The following is a 10,327-nucleotide window of genomic DNA, read 5'->3' as shown; positions in this document are numbered from 1 at the left end:
ATGTGATAAGATTACATTTTTTTTGTTTTGTAGAATCGAAGAAAAGAAAGGAAGCTTAAAGGAAGAAGTAAGTAGAGTCTGGTCGTGAAGAAATGGATTTCGATTGCATGATTCAATGATTGGATTTTTGGAGCTGCTACTTTTAGAGTTAGGATACATTGCTAAGAAATGTAATAGCATAGTTTTTCATTTGAGTTGCATTGTAAGGACAAATTTTTCTGCAATAAAATAATTTTTTTTGATTTTGTCTTATTTATTTATCCTTTCAATAACATGTATGAAAAATTAATGTTTGTGTATTTCTATTATTAGCAATGTTCAAATGGATGTGATTCTTAGTCATGTTATTGATGGTAGTGTCATAATTGTCTAAGTAAGGAAAGATTCTCATCGCCCAAGTTTCAATTGGACATAAACTTCGAATCATACTTGTATTGTGTGATGTATATAAATCTTGGTACTTAAGTAATTAAGACTAACTCCTTGTTCACATAAGTATGTGAGTCAAGTGAAGGACTATAGGAACTAGTACACAATTTTGTGCACTAGTCAAGTCCACCATAAATAATAATAACATTATTCTTCATGATTTACTAAAGGTCTAGTAAATGTGGTTATACTTACAAGATTAAGTGTAATTCAGAATCATTGAAAAGTTTCAATGAATGGCATAACGAATAAGAAGAATCAATGAAGGTAGAAAAATAAAAAATTTCTCCAATCTAAGAAGAAATGAGAGTACTTTTGTATCGTGTTTTATGATCGTCTTGGTAATCGTAAGAACCATATTACAATTTATCCTCTAAGGACACCTTAGTGAACTGGTTTGTCTAAGAGGAGGAATCGAGAATTGTTGTAGTGGTTAAGTCAATAAGATGTATCGTACTCCGTTCTAAAATCAAGTCTTAGAATCATACTCCAAGATTGTGACTTGAGTGACATAATCTTTAGTAGAATTGTTCTTACACTTGCACATTTTGGTAAGTTGTGATGTCTTGAATAAGACAAAGACCAACTAGTACCAAATTGTGTGTAGTGTTTTGTCTTGATATAGACACACACTAACTCTTGAATCTTTGTTTTTTCAAGAAATGTTTCTTGATAAGAGAATCTAATATGTCAAGAGGATTGTAGCCTATCGTGTTGACGTATTCTTGTTTATGTGCCAGCCCAGTTGAGTTGATTATGCATATGAGTTCTACAAGTTCTCAATAGACTGCATGGGGGCAAGCACCTTGTTCAATGAAAGTACATTGACTGGCATAGGTGAGCTGCTAAATAACTTGGAAGCAATGATGGGACCCTTGATGGCAAGAAATTAAGTATGAACTAGTTCTGTCCATAAGAGTTTGGATTTGTCACAAACATTATCTTATGATTATGGTTATGACAAATTCGCATGCATAGGAACACATGCACCATAAAATCTAAGTGTTATATGGTTTATCTCCTTCATGAAAATGATTGTGAGGAAACTGTTTCACTAAGAGAGATTTTAAGGAGATAGCGATTATGTAAATTGCAATCTCAAATTTAATTATGATTACGACATCCTTCTTCATAGTTCGAATTGTGAGATTTGGCAATTAGTCTGACCATTTGGGATATAGTAATATAAGTTCTGAATTAGTTTAGACACACGTGTGAGCCATCTAAGGAAAGGTGTATGAGTTTAAGAAGCTTAGATAAAGGCTTATAGAAGCATATCTTATTCGAAATATGAACTTTGGAAGTTAATAAGTATTGTCTTCTTGAAGTCCAATTATTTTCTAATATGTGTCAAAGCTAGTGAGAGCATAAATGTTATGTTGGAATGGATATAATCATCATGTTAATGGGAGCATGATTATTAATTTTAAGTGTTGCAAGTTGGCAATATTAATTATAGAAAAACAAAAGTTTCACTTTGCAAAGTTGTAGGGGTTGAAAAGTTGTTTTTGCTATAATTAAGGGAGAGAATATTATACTTCGTTTCCAATCTAAAAGCTTAGATCGAGAAATTTTAATTGAATTTAATCAAGGATATATTTATTAATTGCATTCTCAAAGTTTGATTATGATTACGACATCCCTCTTCATAGTTCAAATTTTTGAGAACACGGCAAATAGAAATATTATGACAATATTATAGCAAGAAACTGGTAAAGTATCACGTTTTTCATTATGAATCGTATCTCATACGCTTTGGGTATAGAATCGATTGCATATGTTGTAATATTCAACCGTTCTAAAATTTTCCCAATGCCTAGGGCATTTAGAGGGAAAAAGGGAATAGAACCGGATTTGACTAAAATAATTAAACAATTGTCAAGGACAATCTGAGGTTGACCAAGGATTTGTCGCTTGCGGACAATTGGATGCATAGTCATGGATGAACCATATTGGCATAATTATGAATAGATATGATTCTATTTAGAATGAGTTGTCATATGACAAATATGGAAATGTTTCCTTATTGGGAGTCAGACGTTAAGAATCTATGTCTAGATTAGAAACTTCTATGCAAGAAGGATGTTCAAAGGAATGTACTTTGAATGTGAGACTTTATGACTATGGAATTGTCTTGTAACAATCTCCAATAGAGAACTTTGTAATTTCATTGGTAAAGTCTTGGTGACTTTGGTGCTGTGATATTATGAAAGGACCGTTGCATAAAATGTTAGAATCTAACATATTCTAGTAGTGACGAGAATTTGTATTCTTACACTAATTGATTAAGATTAGGAATTGTGAAATGAGCATCATTGGAAATGTGTTCATTTGATCTATTTCACAAAGTAAAGATCATAGGAAAACATAGTGTGCATGCTAAGAGCATAAGACAATTGTTGTTATAATTTAAGTAAGAGTTGATTACCCGAAACAACAAATAATGAGTAATCAATATGGTGATTAAATAAGATGTGTTTTATTTATACTCAAAAGTTTGGGGCCATATAGGATTATTATTATTCTTGTGTTTCACTTTGTGTGTTTTGACTTCCCGAATAATAAGATTATTTAAACCCTCCACAGTCGTTCATATGTTGGAAGTAGATATGTTTTTTAGGGCGTGTTCGGCACGCAGCTTTTGGGAGCTTCTAGCTTCTAAGAAAACCCTAGTTAAAAAAAAAGTCTCATTCAGCGACAAGAGCGTTTTACTTTTAGTCTAAACAAAAGGCTCCAAAATCAAAAGCTACCTGCTAACCGCTACCAGGTACCCGTTAACCACTATCAGCTACCCACTACCTGCTAGTTTTGCCGAACACACCCTTAATATTTTGCAAAACATTCAAATTCAAAGTTTATTAAAGAAAATTAGATGTGAAAAAAAGTTGTAGTCAAGCTATATGCACAGATAATCTTTAATTAACATGTAGTGGTTACGGCCCTATTAGTGATGAATGAATGCAACCCAAGTCGATGATATCCATTGCCACAGCTTAATTAGCAACAAAAAAAAAAAAAAAAAAAAAAAAAAAAAAAAAAAAAGGCCGCATTCAAAAGCTGAAATGAGGTTTAAGGATTCTTAAGATTCATATTGTGTACCCCCATTATTAGTGTATAAGCACAGATGTGGTTACTTTTTGATGATTTCATCGTTTAAAATGTGAGATATTAAGCTTTCATCGTTTAAAATGTACGTAAGATATTAATATTTGAACAAAAAAAGTTTATCATACATACTTTCATAATCCAGTGTCTCTTATCTTTTTTTTTACAAACCCGCTGGGTTTTTTACTAGTTTAATATTGAAGTTTATTTAAAATAACTTAGATCATGAGCTTTCAATATAAATTTAATTTACTAATCGTGTTAAGGTTTCAATTTATTCCAAACACGATGTCAAGCAAGAATCATCGTTGAATGACCGGTGTATATACATGTAAATTAATTTTAAAAAGATAGTAGCTAGTAAGGTACTAATTAACTAGCAAATCCCCCAAAAACATTAACAATTGCTTAAAACAAACGATTATGGCTATAGCTATGAACGTGAGAAGAAGTACAAGATGCTGATATGCTGGGTTTAGCCTTCATCTCATAATAATCACCATCACCTTTAGTAATATTATTAGTACTAAACGTTGGCACATAGTTAGAATTCTCGAGGAAAAGCTTATTGACTTGTATAGAGATAGTCTTTTTCAGTTCCTCCATTGAATCCTTTAGTTGTTCAAGCTCATGGAGATTCAAGTCCTGAATTGGTGCTTCCCACCAGAATTGGCTCTGGCTAGCCTTCCTCATTTCATCAAGCGTCTCCCTTCTTTTCTTCTCAGCTTCTAACTCATCCTGCATGTATGTTTGTTGCAAATTTAGATCAGGAATTGAAGCTATCCTATGCGCCTCTTCAAGATGTAAATTTGTAGACATATGATTTTGTTTCCGGGTTAGAAATCTATCAACAACTGAGTCAACTTTTGGGTGGCCAAATGAATAGACTTTCTCAGCCGGAGAAAAGACCACGATAGCAATGTCAACCCCACACAATGTGCAAAGCTCACTAGCCTTCTTAAACAGCCCTACTGTCTCTTTGAGAAAGTCACTTGCAGATGGGATTTTTTCTGAATTTGCACCATTTTAATCTTTTGGCGACCCAAACTTCTCTTAGGCGCCATATCTTAAGATCTTCAACTAGAAACTTGATTAAAATGGATGGTCGTTATACTAAATTTAGAGTAACATGCCTACTTATAGGTGATGAATAAGTATTAATTGCGGTTATTATTTGGAGGTTTTTTTTTTTTTTTTTTTTTTGAACGGCAGGCTTAAATTAGAAAAACTAGCCAGGGGCTAGGAGGTACAACCAGGAAAAACATAAAAAAAACAGCAATAAACATACGAACAGACAACAAATTCACGACCTAAGACAACATTCTAGAATTGGGTCGCAGCACCACTCGATCCATCTTAGCTTTTGCCCTCTCCTTTTCCTTGCATTGATCCATAGGTGAGAGTAGGCTTGTACCTCAAACGCCAGCTTCGTTCTTGAGATTGAGCTTGAGATTGTATTTGAGTTTACGGCATGTGCCTTGCTGTTTCTGAATCTCCAAATTACCCACATGAAGACTAGCACTATGGCTTCGTGGAACTCCTGCAGACTCTTGGTTCCATTAAGACGATTTTTACACTCCAGCAACTCCCGACAGGAGCTAGGGTAGGGGTCTAGAGCTTGCCACCATCTACACACATTCGACCAAACTTCCCTTAAGATAGGACAACCCACAAAGATGTGATCTTCTGATTCAGGAGATACTTGACACATCTTACATCCATGTGAGGAACTAATGCCAAGGTTGAAAAGGTTCGACATACATGGAAGCTTCCCGTGGCAGGTTCGCCAAGCTAGGATGTTTACGTTACCCGGGACCAAAGGATTCCACTTCCAAACATTGCCACTGTGAGGGAGGACCTGGTTGTCAATGAGAGAGCGCATAGAAGATACCGTATATACCCCCGAAGGTTCAAGAGACCAAATCCGTTTGCTTGAGCCGTCAATATTTTGAACTTGCTGGTAAAGATTCAAGAATGGAACCTGAATTTTTTCTAAAGATAAAGGGAGGCAGGCTATTGATCCCCAGCAACCACTTCTCCTTTTTGCCGCCAACGGACGAGAAAGACCACCATCAGGACCATGGATGGCTTTTATCACCAAGGCCCATGTACTGTTAGGATGAGAATTGAACCGCCACCACCATTTTCCTAACAGGGCGAGATTTTGCGCCCTCAAACTGCCAATGCCCAATCCGCCTCTCTCCTTATCTGCGAGGGTTTTTTCCCAAGCAATCCATATCATTTTCCTTGATTCCATTGAGCCACCCCAGAAAAACCTCTTCCGAATCCTTTCAAGGCTATCGATCACCTTAGCCGGGGCCTTATAAATTGAGAAGAAGAAAGTACCCAGGCTGCTTAGGACTGCTTTAATTAAGGTCAGTCTTCCCCCGAATGATAGTGTGGAAGCTTTCCATCTAGATAATTTTGACTGAAATCTTTCAATGATAGGTTTCCATTGGGCAACCCTTGCCATTGAAGCACCAACTGGAAGCCCTAAATAGTTGAAAGGAAAAGTGTCAATTTTGCAGTTGAAAGAACGAGCCACCAGCTCCAGTTCAGAATCTTGAACACCAAGACCAAACAATTTACTTTTCGCCATATTTATCTTGAGTCCTGAAGACAACTCAAAACATCTAAGGATCCTAATCATATTTTTTAGATTTTCCAGCGACCAAGAGCCCATAAATACCACGTCATCGGCATATTGGAGGTGGGAGATTACTGGGCCATGTCGGGGGAGATGGATACCTGAAAAAATGCCCTTATCTTTCGCCGATTCCATTGCGACATGAAGACCTTCTGCTGCAATGATGAACAAAAACGGAGATAGTGGGTCTCCCTGACGAAGCCCTCGCTCCATGGCAAATTCTGCTGTTGCTGAGCCGTTTATAATCACCGAGACCCTAGCCGACTGTAGACAGCCACAAATCCATGAACGCCATTTTCCCCCAAACTCCATTTGCTGCATGACTGAGTCAAGGAACTCCCAACTGAGACTGTCGAAAGCTTTTTCAAAGTCTACTTTGAGAGTGAAAGCTTTCCTTTTATTCCTCTTAACCCAGCTTATAACCTCGTTCAAAATAAGGGGCCCAACTGAGATTGTATTGATATCCGTGTATAAATTCCTCTTAACCCAGCTTATAAATTCACTTTGGCTTTCATAAGTTGCTTAATAATCATTTTATGTCAAAATTATTTTTGAAAAGGGCAAATGAAATAAAAGCCCTTAAGTTTTCACAAAAATATCGGTTTTACTCTTGGACGTGTTTTAGGTCTACTAGAGTCGGATGTTTTGTTTAATTTGTTATTTATACCATTTTAGTCGTTTTCCAGGTAACCTATCTACTGGTTACCTGATGTCAGTAAAACCCTTGACTTTTCAACATTGTTCGGGTTTACCCTTAGGTATTCAAAAATATTCAGATTTAATTACCCTTACTTTGATTGTTATTTTGATTATTATTATTATTATATATATATATATATATATATATATATATATATATATATTTAATACATTTTTAAACATATAAAAATATTTTATACACACTTTTTTAAATGTATAAATTTTTTTTATTAATATAAATATATTATTAAAAAAATATATTTTTATTTAGTATTTATGTACATTTAAAAAACCTATGTATCCATTAAAAATATATTTATATATTAAAAATGTATTTGTTTGTATTTTGTACTTATAAATATATATATTTATTTTATATAAAAATATATTGTATACATATAAATATAGAAATACATATTTATAAGGTTTATATTGTATAAAATATATAGTTATATGTATTTGTACATATTACTATGCATAAATATGTATTTATTTTATATTTATACGTCTACGATAGTTTTTATACAAAATAAATACATATTTATATCTATCAAATAAAAATAAAAATATTTTTAAATGTATAAATATGTTTTTATTTGTATTTAATAGATATATTTATTTGATTGTATTTAATAGATAAGTATGTATTTATTTTGATAACAATAGATATAAATATGTATTTATTTTATATAAAAACTATCGTATGCATATAAATATGAAATAAATACATATTTATACTTAGTAAGCAAACACCAAATTTTTTTTTTTTGTTTTGGTTGATGAATCATCCAAATAATTAAAAAATATTTTGTTTATATCTATTTTACAATATAAATATGTATAAATACATATCATATATATATATATATATATATATATATATATATATATATATATATATATAAATAATTACATATTTATACTTAGTAATATGTACAAATACATATAATTATATCTTTTATACAATATAAACATTATAAATAGATACTTTTATATTTATATATATACAATATATTTTTATACGAAATACATATATATTTATACCTACTAAATACAAGTTAATATATTTTTAATATATAAATATTTTTTTAAAGGTATACATTGGATTTTCAAATGTATATAAATACTAAATAAAAATAAATATATTTTAAAATACTAAATACAATTAAATATATTTTTAAATCTATTAAAATATTTTTATACATTTAAAAGCGTATTAAACATATAATAATAATAATAATAATAATAATAATAATAATAATAATAATAATAATCAAAATAACAATGAAAGTAAGGGTTGATCCGAACATTTTTGAAAACTTAAGGGTAAATACGAACAATTTTGAAAACTCAAGGGCTTTACTGGTATTAGGTAACCGGTAGGTTAACTGGAAAACGGCTAAAAAGGTATAAATAAATAAATTAAACAAAACAACCAGCTTTATCAGAACTAAAACACGTCGAAGGGTAAAACAGATATTTTTGTGAAAACTTAAGGGCTTTTATGTCATTTGCCTTTTGAAAATTCTATGAATCATGAGTGATGGAATGCAAATCTTACCTAATAAATGAAAATAATTTTTTCACATGTCATTCTCTCAATAACTTTGACACATGTCATTTTTTGGTGTTTTTGATTAAATGTTTTTCCATTTGTCATTTTCTTATTTTTTATCTTTTTTTAATTAACACATCATATTTACACCTCAATTAATAGTTACTTTAATTAAAAATAACCAATAAATTACAATATTACTACTCATATAATATTTAATATGTTTCCTTTTAAATTTAAATTTTAAATTTTAAATTTCAAATCTAAAATTTTAAATTTAAATAATTTTTTTTTTAAACTTTCATATTTAATTTTTTATTTTATTAAACCCGTATAACATACGGGTCTCACACCTAATATATATATAATGTTCATAATCAATGCATGTATATTCTCAGTACGTCGTATACATAGTGACTGATATTGTTTCTCATACACAAAGATATGATTATTAATCGAAAAAGGCATAAGTACATATAAAAAATAATAACTAATTGAATAAGAAATTATGGACAGTCACCTTAGGTACAAATATTATTAAAAAAAACATAATAATAATAATAATAATAATAATAATAATAATAATAATAATAATAATAATAATAATAAAATTCACTAATGTGCTAAATAACATTTATTTAGGTGCAAAAAAACATTTATTTAGACCATATGTGTAGCAAAATGCGTGAATAATTTATTTTATAGTTGTCAAATAATTCTTAATTTATGACATGAAGTTATTTGTTTGTTTGTGGGAGTGTCATTATTTTATGAAACCAATACGATTACCAACTTTATCAATCAAAAGACAGTCACCTTAAATTAGGTATTTGGATCTTTTTAGTCTTTGTTGTTCATAACGGCGGTCAACTTCATCAAAAAAAGTGGAGGTTAATTTGTGTTTTCCTTGTAAATATCCAAAATGAGAATTTTCTTTTAGTTCTATCCCCGTATTGTCTCACATATAAATATCGGGTATAAGCATGAGATTTTTAAGAATAAATATAAAAATATATAAAGTAAGATACCTTTTCAGTTTTTTTGTGATTTATAATAGTAATAATAAGAGGCACAAGAAGCCTTATTTTACAATTTCATAGCATTTTTTTTCGTTATCCATTTGGACATACAGGGCGATGAGCTTCTTCTATACAAAAAGCTTTTATCATTCATAAAGTATAAACATAAATTAACCTTTTATAAAAAACTTACATAAAAATCTCCATCTCTAATAACAGAGTACTTATAATTGCCATGTGGCAACTCATTAACTCTCCATATTTTCAATGTGAAATACCAAAACTATCTTTATCAGCCTAAAAGAGTAAAACTTGCATTTATAATGTAATTAATTAATAACTAGGTGTAAGACCCGTGTATTACACGAGTTTATTAAAAATAAAAATTTAATATGAATATATATATATATATATATATATATATATATATATATATATATATAAACATTAAATGTTTTATAGAATAATGTTTTTCCATAACAAAATGTAATCTTTTGGAGCATTTATGAAAAAAATCAAATTGTTTGAAGTATTTATAATAATTTATTATTAATTTATTATCAAATTAATAGAATGGGCGGATCTACACTGTCATAAGGGTATGCAATTGCATACCCTTGACTTTTTATAAGAAGTACTAATTATCTATGTTTCAAAAAAATTATCTATAATTACTAATGGGTTGCATATCCTTGTCAAACTGTTTGCATACCCCGAAACAAATAACACAATGGTACAAAATTAAGATACTTTCGAGACTTCATTATCTTCAAAATTTTAAAACAAAAAAAAAAATCACATATCTGGCTTTTAAATGGGATAACCGGACAAAATCTAACAAATCTTCTAAACTTTTGAAGCGTTATAAGATAA

At 30.5% G+C, this 10,327-nt stretch overlaps 1 pseudogene; it reads right to left on the bottom strand.

Annotated features, from left to right (window-relative positions):
• Window positions 1–3,942: 3,942 nt before the first annotated feature.
• Window positions 3,943–4,598, bottom strand: LOC145050669 (agamous-like MADS-box protein AGL62 pseudogene; annotated as a pseudogene).
• Between the last annotated feature and the right edge of the window lie 5,729 nt (window positions 4,599–10,327).

Source organism: Lactuca serriola, chromosome 5 (assembly GCF_051521515.1).
Source record: "Lactuca serriola cultivar US96UC23 chromosome 5, Lser_US96UC23_V15, whole genome shotgun sequence".
NCBI classification, from domain to species: Eukaryota; Viridiplantae; Streptophyta; class Magnoliopsida; order Asterales; family Asteraceae; genus Lactuca; species Lactuca serriola.
This window is presented reverse-complemented; position numbering and strand designations above follow the sequence as displayed.